The sequence below is a fragment of the Eulemur rufifrons genome, chromosome 15 (genome assembly GCF_041146395.1).
Source record: "Eulemur rufifrons isolate Redbay chromosome 15, OSU_ERuf_1, whole genome shotgun sequence".
Taxonomy (NCBI): domain Eukaryota; kingdom Metazoa; phylum Chordata; class Mammalia; order Primates; family Lemuridae; genus Eulemur; species Eulemur rufifrons.
Genome location: NC_090997.1, coordinates 38229520 through 38243269, shown reverse-complemented (window position 1 = coordinate 38243269; position 13750 = coordinate 38229520).

Sequence of the window (13750 nt, the reverse complement as noted above, 5' to 3'; positions counted from 1 at the left end):
TACTTTGGAACAAACATTTCAAAGAGATTTTACTGCCCTCAGATGACTAGCAATAGGTGAATGGAAAATTAGACATAGGTGGTGTGTGAAATTGACTTTGAATTTCTCATTAATTAAGAATTCTCAGTGATCTGATTGGCCTAATTACACTGGTTGGGAAATTTGATCATTAGGGAAATGAAACATGCAGCTATACCACTCTCTTAAGAAACTCAAATGAGACTTGGCATGGTCTCTGAAAGAATCAATGTTACAATTACTTCCTGCCCAGAGGCTCCTGACCCAGTAGGCCTGGACCTCACCTCTTGGGCTCTTGCAGTATTTCCTTGCAGATGAATTTCCTCCATCCATTTGGAGCTCTGCTTTGTACATTTCTTTGCTTTGTTTTTTTCCCTGTAGGGTTACTAGGTTTGTGTTAATTTGTATTTGTTCTTTTACTTTGCAACCTGTGGCTGACTTCAGTAAGAGCAGCAATCTGGTGTCTGGAGCTCTGCTTTGTTAATTATGAGAGGGAGGAAATCTGTTATCAGAACAGTTTTGATATCAGGACACATTAACAGAGTTCTTTATCATGGTCAATTGTTTATTTTAGTCCAAGCTAACAATACATTTGATTTGTTATAGGGATTCATATGTTTTTACTGAAGACAATTGGTGCTTTTTTAAAAAAAGAATAAAGTGATGGAATAATATTTTATTTTATTTTGTTTGTAACATAAATGGTCTGAGGTGGAGGGGCACTGATATTCCAAACTTTTCATTGCTTTATTTCCCACCCTCTGTGTCTTCATAGTCTGGAAGGTATGAACTCATGACTGCTTTTTGCCCTCTTCCTCTTTCTCTTCACCTTCCCCAAAGTAGGAAGGAGGAGGGTGGTCGGTGGAGGAGGCAGTCCTCTCTGGATACTATGATGTGATAGGAAGCAGGTATGCAAAGTTCTTGTTATCTCTCCTGCAATTCAATGTTTCTATAAATAAAACTCAGCTAAAAAAAGGACTATTTCTTTTTGTAGTGTATGAAGTTGAATGCTACCTGATGCTGGGGAAGCACTTGCAATTTTTTAAATAAGGCAGTAATATTTAAAATCATGTTGACATTTTATGGTATATGCATGTATAACAGTTATTTCCTTGAACTCATATTTTCATGTTCAAATTCCATGATTAGAATTTAATTCAAAATCCCTATTAAAGTGATAGCACAGGGCCAAACAAAACATGTGTAGCATTTAAATGTGTGACAGTATTTCAATAAAGTGTTCATAAGGGACTTTCCTATTAAGACTTTGATTAATGAGCCTAATGCAGTTTGTTTCACTGTAAGTATAATTTTTTAAAAAAATCTAAGAATATTTTCAAAAATAGTTTTAAGCCTTTAATAAATGCTGTTAGATCCATAATTACCTATAGCAATAGTATCTTCCTTTTATTGGGCCCTAAGTGCAGACCTTGACATATTATATAGGCTCAGTAAAGGTGAAGCTACTATGATCATTATTTTCAAATGACAGACGCGGTATGCAGAACTCAAGAAGCACACCATGCATGTTATGCTGTTATTTGGAGAATAGAATAGGATAAGTGAGCCTTTGGCATAGGAGGACTTAAAGGGTCAGAGTCGAAAGGACTCCTATTCTATTGAGGCAATATAGTGTGGAGAAAAGAGGACTCACCCCAGAGACCTGGATTCTAGTTTTAGCTTTGCTGCTAACCTACTGTATGAACTCAGGAAAATCAATTAACCTCTCTGAGCCTTGGTTTCATCATCTGTAAAGTGAAGGGATTGAATTAGGTATCCTCTAAGATGCTTCCAGTGATCAAGTATGGTTCCATCTCTTTTGGAGATTTAGTTTTCATGTCTGTGAGATAATTATCAGCCAAGTGCACACCAAGGGAAAGGCACATTTAAGGGATTTGCTGGACTTAGATTTCGTAGTCAAATTAGTAGTATTTCAGGCTCTGCAATTTTTATATACTACTGTAGAAGACCTTGCTTCACAGGTCCAGCACTTAGGGCAGCAGCAAAGCAGCACAATTTGTTTCTCCAGGAATTGGGTGAGGAAATCTGATGATTTTGGCAGCTTACTTGGAATTCTAGGAAAAAACCCAACTGTATCCAGGGGCTTTTTAAAAAAGTTGCTTTTAATTTTTTTTAAGCAGAAAGAAGATTAAGTGAAAACAGCAATGGGAGGATGTTTTCTTGAACCCAGTTCAATAAACACATATTGAGCTGCTATTAAAGGCTTACAATCTCTTATCCATAAATCTGAAATCCAAAGAACTCTAAAAGAACGGAATTCATTTAGTGGCAAAACCTGACCTGAATGGCTATGAGGTTATGTGCATTTATTATTTATCCCACTTGGTGCAAATACACATTTCTTTCACTGAAGAAAGTGTAATGTGTTTGTTTTTTTAGAGTGCTGCCCCAGAATGTTCCTCAAGATATGGCACATGACCTGTAATACCATTCTAAGCTTTGAAAAGTTCCAGATTCCAAAGCAATAGTGTCCTAAGAGTTTAAGTAAAGGATTTGTCACATATGAGACATGGGTGAGGGCAGACAGGAGGATGGCCAGAGGGGAAGTGTGAGAAATGCAAACGTAAACAGAACTCACTGTTCTCAGAGTTCTCAGATACCTGCACTGTTATAATATGATGTATTGTAGAAGAGATGTGGATAAAATTTAAGAGAGGAGGCAGCGATTTCTGCTGGGATTTTGGGTGTATTGCAGAGAAGGAGATATTTGAATAGGGTCCTGAAGGAAGATAGTGTTTTTTACAGGAAAAGTCAATCTCAATGGAAAGAAAAGAGGCATGAACATTCGTGGGGTATTGGGAGCCCCACAGCTTCTCTGCAGCTAAATTATGGAGGCCAAGGAGAAGATGTTATGGGGCCAAATGTTTGAAAATCAGAATGGGATTATTATTTTGTACCTTGTATGCCATGCTAGTAACCACCCCCTCACCCCCACTTAGGTTGTGTTCCCCAGAGGCAGAATCTGAGAAGATTCATGTGTAAATGTTTTGTTAAGAGAATACACCCATGAAAACCAAGGAAGGGAGCTTGCTTCTTAGGCTCCAGAGGTGTCTTCACTTTGATCCTGCAGAGGCACTAGAGAGTGAAAGAAAAGCCTTAAATACTCCTGCACTTACCAGTCATTTCAGTTAGGGCCATGGGGCATGAGCTGGGTTGGTGATATAAATTTCAGGCACTTCAGTTTTCTTGCCTGGGTTCTCCAAAAGTAAGTGCAACCCCTGGATGCAGTGAAGCGTGTATGTGTGTGTGTGTGTGTGTCTGTGTCTGTGTATGAAGCTTACTAAAGTGGTCAACAGAGATCCGAGGGGAGGAGACAGAGTGGCAACATTTTTTGCCACAAAGCCATTTGGTGACCTTTTATTGAATCTTGGGCTTTGTACTAAGTACTTCAAATAGCCATCAATTTAATTCTCACAATTCCACAAGGTAGGGGATATTTTCCACTTTACAGGTGAGGATTCTGAAGCTTAGAAGGTCTACTGACCAGTCTACTTAATGGAGGTCTGTGCTTACAACCATGCTCTTTCTGGCTCCCAGTTCCCTGCGGACAGCAGGGTTCCTTGAATCTTCAGGCCTCTGCCCTCTCCCCCCACCCCCACACCTCACCGCTTAGCAGCTTAGCAACTCCGTTATGTAATCTGTTTTACATACTGCTGCTTCTTTGAAAGTACTTTTCTCTGAAGGAATTATTCTGAAGTTTAAAAATTTTTCAAACTCCTACGAATAATAGAGAGCCAAAGAAAGTTTTTAAGATAAGGGAATCATGATGAACAAAACTTTTAGAAAAGTACTCCCTCTTTTATTATGTGTGGATTTTCATTCTAATCGATGTATTCAAGAGCTCTTGAATAAGTTTCACATTATATAATAAAGCAGAACATCTACTCTTATTTAAGTTTGTCTTGAGTAAGAATATTATTAAATCAGAACTAATGCTTAATTTGTTGCTGCTGTGTTTTGTTTTAAATCTGGAATTCCTTCAGAACTTTTTAGAAACTAAGTTTTCTATGATCAACAAATGGAAAGAAATGAGTTGATACAATTAATTCCTGAAAGTTCTGAATTGTGTCCAGTCCAACTAGAATTAGATACATTCTAATTCTGTTCATTTCTGGCAGTTCTAAAGCAGGACAGTCAGAAGAGGCCTCCACAAAAAATTATGAGTATAGTTTGGTTTGTGGAGGTAAATGTATATATGTATCAAAGTACTAAGAACATTTCTCTCTCTCTCTCCACCCCCTATACACACTCGCAGATGTAAAAGAGGTCACTTTTGTTTGTTTATTCTTCTAACAAATATTTATCGAAAGCCTATTATATACCAGGCAGCAAACAAAATAGGCAAGATTTACAATCCAGCAGAGGAGAATAAATGATTTTGATTGTATTTCATTGTTATTATTGCAAACAAAATGAACAAAACAAATTCTAAGCTCTGGAATTTGAGGATCTAGGGGAAAAAGATGTTTCTCTAGGAATTAGTTATTTTATATTATATGTTTAGCTGCAAAGAAAATAAATTTCCTGAGAATCCAATTCAACAAATATTTATGGAGCATCTACTGTATGCCAAGCACCATTAGCACTGTTAATGAGTGACAGTAATCTCTTTGTTGGATACAATGGACACGGCGAGCTAATATCCTGTGAAGAATACTTTTGGGAGAGTGACGATCTCTTAAAATTCTACTAACTGCCAAAATGAAATTCATAGGTGAACCTTTAAAATAGAATAAATACACGTAGGCGCCATAAATAGCAGTTAAGATTTTTCTACATTATTATTGCAGAATAGGTTTTTATTCTTAAATAAAAATACTTGGGAAAGAACACCAATTTTTAGTGACTCCTTTATCCATGCACAGTTACTCCTGTTAGAGTTATTCCAAAAATATTGTGTTATTGTTCATCTGCAGAAAATAAGAGTCAGCTGTATTGCAAGTGTTTCCACTTTAGATACTCAGAACCTTTTGCTCGGCTGCATTCCATCCCATCTCTTCTCTTTGGAGAGAAGAGAGACTTTTCTGTCTTTGCTTGTTGTGTTTTATCAGTTGTATCAATATTGATGAGCCAAGAGGACATAAATGGAACCGAAAAATAAATCTGTTCCTGTGTCTTTCCCCCAGACTGCCTCCCAGTTTCATCGCCAGCATCGGCATGGTGCCTGCGAGAAGCAGGAGCGCCCTGCCAAGTTTGATGCACTGTCTCTACCATGACACCCTGAGGGGGAACTTGGATTTCACACCAGTGAACAGTAAGTACAACATATTTCACTATGCCATGTTCAACAGAAAGGAATATGGGCTTGAAATATATTCATAGAGTCTGTCATCTTTTCCTACCTCTCCAACAGAGAAGAGCTTTCCTTCTCGTTCTCATTGCCAGTCTCGTCCCTGTCCGATCCACCCTGGGATCCCTTCCTTCTCTTACAATTTGGTACTAGCAAGCCAGGTATTGAATTTAAACTCCCTCCACTTGCTGAAAAGCCAGCCCCTTCTCAAAAGGTCAAATCAAGTTTTATCTCTTCTACTAAACTTTTCTTGCCAATTCCGAGGCACATGGATCTTTAATCTCCGTGAACAGTTTTATGGCCAGAATCAGACAGTGTTAACATTCTCCCCAAACTTTTTCATGTATGTTAACTTAATTTTTTTCAATTAAATTCCAATTTTAAGGGCAGAAACTTTTTTTTTTATTCTTTGGGCATATATCTCATAGTGTTGAATACTCCCTCTTCTGTTTTGCATAGTACTGTGTGAATTTATTCAATCACAGAAAAAAATTCTTTACCTAGTTCACAGTTGAGTGCAACATAAGGCACGAAAATGCTGCAAAACATAAGGCAGCTCCTGCTTTCCAAGACTTTATGGTCTAGACAAGGAAAGAAACATGAAAATATATGTAACAAGACTGATACAGAGATGCAATTTTTTCATTCATGTACTCATTACTGAGCACTTCTCAGTTGGTTAGGAACATATTCATAGCTCCTGCAGTTATGGGGCTTAGTGACTAGAGAGCTGGTGGAAGCACTGTTTTTCTCTCTCTCTCTCATTCTCTCATCTCTATCTCTGTTTATCTCTACCTCTATCTCCATCTCTCTGTCTCTGTTTCTCCCTTTTCCTGAATGACAAGAAAAGTAAGAAAGAAGAAAAATAAGATGATGAATAACTATGAAAGAGATTGAGTTCTATTTTCTCTAGCAAAATGCAATGGACTCTTACTGTGGAAATGTCTTCCATAGATAAGGTATTAGTAGGCAGATGAAAGATTTTGTGTTCTTTGCTGCCTCCCAGAAGAGGGGATGTACAGAATTTACAGTCCAGGTAACTGGAGGTTTAGATAGTTAACATAGAAGGAAGAAGGGAGACAACAACAACAAAAGTATCTTTAAGATTGAGCCCTTGCATTGGAGACCTTAGTGTGGTGGGATGCTGAATTCAGAAGCAACAAAACCCAAAGTTCTCATACACTGGCAGAAAAAAAGTTATCTCCATTCTCTCTCTTCCCATTGTAAATTACCCTCTGCCTCCACCATTTTATGAAATTGTTCTTTGTAAAATCAGCAGTGACACCCTAATTGCCAAAGGGCACTTTCAGTCTACACACTATTGGGCTTCTCTGTTGAATTTGTTTCTGCAAATCTTGCTTTCTTCAAACAATCAGTTTCAAAACTTGAATTTTATTACTGTAGTGTGCTCTCTTTCTCTTCAGGACCCTTAATCCCTTTTGTATTTGTCTTCTAGGTGTGAAATTTCTGTTTTCCACCATTATCTCCTCTCCATCTGTGTGCTCTCCTAAGCTCATCTCATCGCCCTCATGGTTTTGAGTACTGCATATGTACTTGTTCCTGATAAGTCTCTTTCTTGTATATAGATTCTTCACTCAACACCTCAGCTCTATCTATGCCTTATACGCCCTGCAAACTCAGCATAGTCCAAACAGAAGTCTCTATTAATATTTTCCTCTATAAAACAGTCATTTCCAATCTTTATTTCAACTGGTGATAATACCATTCACCTAATACTTCTGACTGAAAACTTTGGAGCAATTATTGAGACCTCCTTCTCCCTCGCCAACCATATCTAATCAATCTCCAAGTGTTTTTCAAATACATCTCTCTCTCTCTGATTGTATTACCTCTGTTCGTATTACCTCTGTTCTAGTTAATTTGAATTCCTGTAATACCTTTCTAAGTGGTCTCTGGACATTCAGACTTTATTTCCCCTCAACTCCATTTTCTAAACAAGTAAGGAACTAAACTTTTTAGACACAAATAGAATGTTCATTACCTTGCTTAAAACTTTCAGTGTCACTTAATTGTCTACATTGTCAATTTTCTTACTGTGGAATAAAAGACCCTACATCATCCCCTACCTACTTCCAGTCGCATTATCTCTCTAACTAGCACCTGGTAAGTGGTGTGTGGCCGACTGTGTGATTTCATACCTCTATGTCTTTGCTTTTTCAGAAATGCCCTCACCTTTTCATCTCCTTGACTAACTGATTTCTGCTTGTTATGGCAACTAATAACTACCTCCAAATTTTTGATGGTTGTGACCCTTTGCAGCTCTGGGGTAACTTAAAAGAACATAAAAAAGTCACAGGAAATTTTTAAGTAGATTCTATGTGAAGATTATAGTAGCCACATGATGTTCCAAATGCCCTACGTGTCAGCGAAGTCCATATGTAAGCCTGATTCAGACCAAGAAGCAGTCGCGAAGGTTTCATCAGAATGCTGCCTTGGTTTTATTCCAATGGCTATCCCTTCCCATCATCATGAAAATCCCCTTACTGAAAATGAGCAGAAGGAGAGGTTTTTGTTATTATCTTTTCCAGGATATTGTCTTGTTCCTTCCAAATAGACTATGGTCAAATGTTATGGTGCCTCCAAACATGTGAGTCCTAAATTATTTATATTTTATATACTGGAAATGCACACTCTTGCTTTCCCATCCTCGCTATTGGCCACAGAGAGCTGAGCTGAAAAAATGTCATCAGACCTCAAAAGATTAATTAGTTGAAAATAGAGAAAATGTGGTTGGAGTCCTCTATTCATACCTATACAGCTATAAGATCCCTAAGCAGAAAGTAGGTCTGGATGATAGGTTAAATGTTTCTACACAAATTATTAGAGGTCTTTATTATTAATACTAGGTTTAAATATAATTCTTTATGTTACACCACTATTTATTCTTGAAGATCCAGTTTTTGAATCAAGATCTTTGGGAGAACTTTCATAAATTTCCAGACTAGATTTTGTTCACCAGTCCTCACCCCACCTAGTACTTTGTGAATTAAAACATTGAATTGAATGTTTTTCTTTATATCTCTAGCTCTTCTACTATCATGGGCTATTTGAGAGTAGGAAACTGTTTGTAATTATTTCTAGTGCCTCTAAATCTAGAGCAATGCCTAGTAGGTGCTTAATAAAATGATTGAGTAACCAAACTGGTATTGGTTGCAATAAAGTTTAGATTTTAAAGAATCTAATGATTATCAATGTCTACATAGTAATCAATAAACTCACTCTCTATAGATAGATAGGTAGATATAGATATATAGATATATTTATATAGCTAGATGTATTTTTCTGATAACAAATTTCTCAATATCACGTTGAGGCAAGCAAAATTTTGCATTTCAGCGATTCCTAGAGGTACTAGGAATGGAGAAATAAATCACCTGGCAGTGTTCCATAAACCTAACACTCTAGGAGAATTCATATAGAAGAACTTATTAAAGATTGCATGGGCTAATATGTTGCATTGGGTAAGTGACAGTGAGCTAACCTGTATGCATGAGTACAGTTGCCATTAAAAGTGGAACTGGAAATTAACACCTAGTGAATTTGAAGGAGAGACAAGAATAACTCCCAAGGGAGAGAAACATATGACTGAAACCTGATTGATGATGTTATATCTGAAGGAAGGTGATACCAAGCAACGGAGGAGCTGGACTGCAATGGAAATGTAAAAATAGTAAGTCATGGCCCATGTTGTGGTAGTGCTCCTCTAACATTTTCACAGGAAGAGGGACTTTGGTCAGGAACAAACCTCTCAGGGCCAAGTGGTAGGGACATGTTCTTGTGGGAATGGCTGTTTCAGGCTCTCTCAGTCTGATGCCACCATAAGGGGTGTCCTATTGGGGAGGCAGAGAGGTATTTCACATAGAAAACATGATATAAATGGAGAAGGCAGGGCAACAAGTGGTCCAGCCTGACAGGAACAGAGTTGCAACAAGTAGGAGGCTGGCACTAGTGGTTAGGTGATAGACTAAGTATTTGGGGGAGAATTATGTACTGTCCTAAAGTATTTGTTAATGGGTGGGTTAAAGGGGCCATAGAAGATGACTAAGGGAGGGATTAGAGTTAATGTATAAGAAGATCAAACTTGTGGTTTTGTAGAGAATACAATAAAGAATGGAATTAGAGAAACCTGTTAGAGATTTTTGTGATAGAGCAGGTCAGAAATGATTAAGGCGTGAACTAAGCAGTGTACAAGAAAGAGTGTTGAGTATGATCTATGAATTCAAAAAGGACACCATACAAAAGACAAAAAACACTTCTAGCATCAACAAATGACAACAAAACTTTAATACCATTCAACTGTCTCATTTCATTTTGGATCAATAAAATGCCTGTAAATGATATCTCTGAAGCCATGGAGCACTAAATAAAAAAATTATTGAGGTAAATATACATAGCATGAAGTTTGCCATTTCAATCATTTTTAAATGCACAATTCTGTGGCATGAAATACATCCATAATATCATATAACCATCACCACTATCCATCTCCAGAACATTTTCACCATCCCAAACTGAAACTGTGCCCATTAAACATTAGCTCTCAGTTTCCTCCTCCCTCCAATCCCTGGTAACCTCTCTATAAATTTTCCCTATTCTAGATACCTCATATAAATGCAATCATATAATATTTGTCCTTTATGTCTAGCTTATTTTACTTAGCATAATACCTTCAAGTTTCATCCATGTTGTAGCATGTGTCAGAACTTCATTCCTTTTTATGGCTGAATAATATTCCATTGTATGCATATGTCACATTTTGTTTATTTATTTATTCATTGATGGACATTTGAGTTGTTTCCACTTTTTGGCTATTGTGAATAATGCTGCTATGAACATAGGTGTGCAAGTATTTGTTTGAATCCCTGTTTTCAATTATTCTGGATATATGCCTAAAAGTTTAAAGCCAGTGTTAAAGCTTTCCCTTTACCGTAGTAGTGTGTAGGAATGAAATACCAGATGTGTGCACTATGCCATGGGGAGTGCTGAGTTCCCATTACTGTTTCTGCTGGTCAGAAGAGGGTTAAATCATTGAATCTTTCATTCTGGAAAGATTCCTAGAATTTCAAGCAAATAACCAATTTTATTTCTGAATGTTCAGGAGAAAAACTGCTTCTAATTTTTTCCCTCAGTTAGTAGGATATATGTATCATCAGAGGTCAATCCTGAGTGCACTTTATTATTAATTTTTTAACATTAATAGTTTTTAAGGTAAGCTTTCAGGACTTGAACACATTGAAAAAATTGGGAAAAATAGGCTTGTTATCATCCAAGCCTTTTCTTGCAGTATCTCTGCATGTTCTGCTTGCAGGGCATGTTGCTAAGCAAGAACACAGAAGTGCAAATTCAATATCTGGTTTTGCAAATTTGTCCTTAAAGATTCTAGGCCTCCATTCAGGCAGAATTTCATATTGGGTTCTTCCTGCCTTAAATTAGGAGATACTTGTTCTTAGGGCTTAAAATTGCTCCATTTGGTGAAATTTTCCATTCCATGGTTCCCCTGAGAAAACAAAAGAATCATTTATTTGTCACAAGGGGTTGCTGGTTTGTCAAGGCCCTTTCTTGCTGCTATGTCATTCTCTTATCGTATATATACCAAATTGGGGTGAGAAAGAAAGGTGAACCTTAAAAGTTACTGACTTTGTATTTGGTCTGGAATGGTTTTTTTTCTTCTTTTTTTTCATTTTTATAGGGGCAGGGATCAACTGAAACATCATTTTGGAGACTCTTCTCTATTTGTCTGAATTTGTTACAAGGAAAGTAGAATATAGACAGAGTAATTAGGAACCTTCATGCAGGGAATTTAATTTACTTACATCTTCATTAGACTGTTATTAATTGGTAAAATGCAGTTCTCTATAAATTTTTAAAAATATATATTTTCTGAATTTTTGAGTGGAAAAAGCAAAATTCAGAATGTAATTTAAAACATTTAATATCAAAGATAATTTGAACTTGTATCCAGGTGGTTCTTAGAAAAAAAAAATGTTGAGCTATCATGGAAAGTATTAGATGGGCTTAGTGGGACAGGCTATTAAAGATCCAGGTAGAAGGGCTGGATGACCCGGAACTGATCTTAGATTCTGTGAAAGAAATGGATCATTTTGATGAAACTCGTGAAATGTACATGAAGTGAAGCAGGAAAGTGGGACACAATAAAACCAGTCATTCATGTGTTTGCTTCTCTCAAAGCTGGCAAAACACATTTGAAGGTTTTATAACCAGCCCCAGTCCTGGTCTAAATTTAATGTTATAATAGGTGGCATGTCTCCATGTTCTCTCCTGAAAATTCTGCTATCAACTTGGATTCATCACCTACTTTAAAAATACTTATTATTCCAGTATCAATTTATACTTGGAAATATGTAGCTAATTATAAATTAGCTTCCAGGGCATTAGAACTATTAATGTAATAAATTTTCTAACCAGTTTATCTTCAGTCCTAGAACAGTCCCTGGTATGTATCAGGCATTCAATAAATATTTGTTGAATGAATGAATTAAATTAGCAGAGAGAGGCAATTTCATCTTTAGTATAAATAAATTTAATCCCTACTATGGTTTGAATGTTTATGTTACCTACGAAATTTGTGTTGAAACTTAATCCCCCATGCAACAGTATTAAGAGGTAGGGCCTTCAAAAGATGACAAGACCCTATAAAAGAGCTTGAAGATATGGGTTCATTCCTTCCATCTCTTATACCATGGGAGGACACAGAGTCCAGTTGCTGTCTTAGAAGCAAATACCAGATCTTCACTAGACACTGCACCTACCAGCACCTTGATCTTGGACTTCCCGGTCCCCAGAACCATGAGAAATAAATTTCTGTCCTCTGTAAATCATCCAGGCTAAGGTATTTTGTTATAGCAGCAGGGACAAAATAAGAAAATCTCCCTCATAATAAAAATGGAAACTTTTGCTGAAGTATTAATACAATAGAACTTCTGGTCATCCAGAAGTTCATACGAGGGCATACAAAGCAAGGGAGAAGCCCACAGAGAGACTGGTAGAGTTGAAGGATGGATAAAGCCACAAGGGTAATTTTTCCCTGAAGTTAAGGAGTCCTTAAATTCTATACAAATCACAATTTGTGTACAGAATAAGTTAGAGATGAAGTTCCTAAACTTCCTTTGTTCCCAGTGCCCTTAGTGTCTCAGTGATTTTTTCCCACAGTTCTTTAGACTGAAATAAAAAGTGAACAGTTCCATTGTTAAGTAGTTATTTCTAAACAACTTAATAACTATTTAAGTCTTAACAACTTGGTAGACATTTCAATAATAAATGTAAATTAAAAGAAGAAACAACATTTTTTTTCATTCTGAAATAGCCATAATTGCTTACTACTGGAAGTGTGTGCCTGTTGAACACTTCACAATTTCTCAAATTTTGGTATTACTGTCACTCTCAGTTTTCTTTTTTTTTTTTTTTTTTTTTTTTTTTTTTTGAGACAGAGTCTCACTCTGTTGCCCCGGCTAGAGTGAGTGCCGTGGCGTCAGCCTAGCTCACAGCAACCTCAAACTCCTGGGCTCAAGCGATCCTACTGCCTCAGCCTCCCGAGTAGCTGGGACTACAGGCATGCACCACCATGCCCGGCTAATTTTTTCTATATATATTTTTAGCTGTCCATATAATTTCTTTCTATTTTTAGTAGAGATGGGGTCTCGCTCTTGCTCAGGCTGGTCTCGAACTCCTGAGCTCAAACGATCCGCCCACCTCGGCCTCCCAGAGTGCTAGGATTACAGGCGTGAGCCACCGCGCCCGGCCTCAGTTTTCTTTTGATACTGACCTTCATGCAGTACTTAATTTAATTCCAGCAACCATTAAAAAATCCATTTTCACAAAGATGTTTTGAAAGGGACATAGCCATCTAATGTTAAAAAAGTCATGCAGTGTCTGACAGTTGTCAAGAATTGTATTTTCCTAAAACAATCTAAAATATTCTGCTGTTCGCTATAAGCTTCCTGTAATGTCCCAGGGCCCGCTGGGCAACAATTTAGAAAACATGGGGCTATAGAGTTGAAAGTCATATTTGATAATAATAATATCAACTACCACTCACCAAAAACACCACCAAAATAAAGAAAACTGTATTTATTCCTCACTTAGTATGGGAGATCAATATTTTGTTGAAGTCTTAGTAAACTGTCTGAAGAGAGAAGTGAAAGCCAGGGTATTCACAGTTTGGGGGATCTGGCTTAAGATAGGTCTTTCAATGCAGAGACCTTAATTGTACTGAGCAGCGTTGGTGACACAAAAGTACAGAATTGGTGGATTCAGTGAGGCAAGGATTCTGAGTGGACGTGGAAGAGTAAGTAGTCTCTTGATAAGCCTAGCTGAGTGAACTATTGTCCTGAGAAAGGAGGTAATGAAGGCTAGTTGAAAGTTTGGAAGTGTGGATTTGGT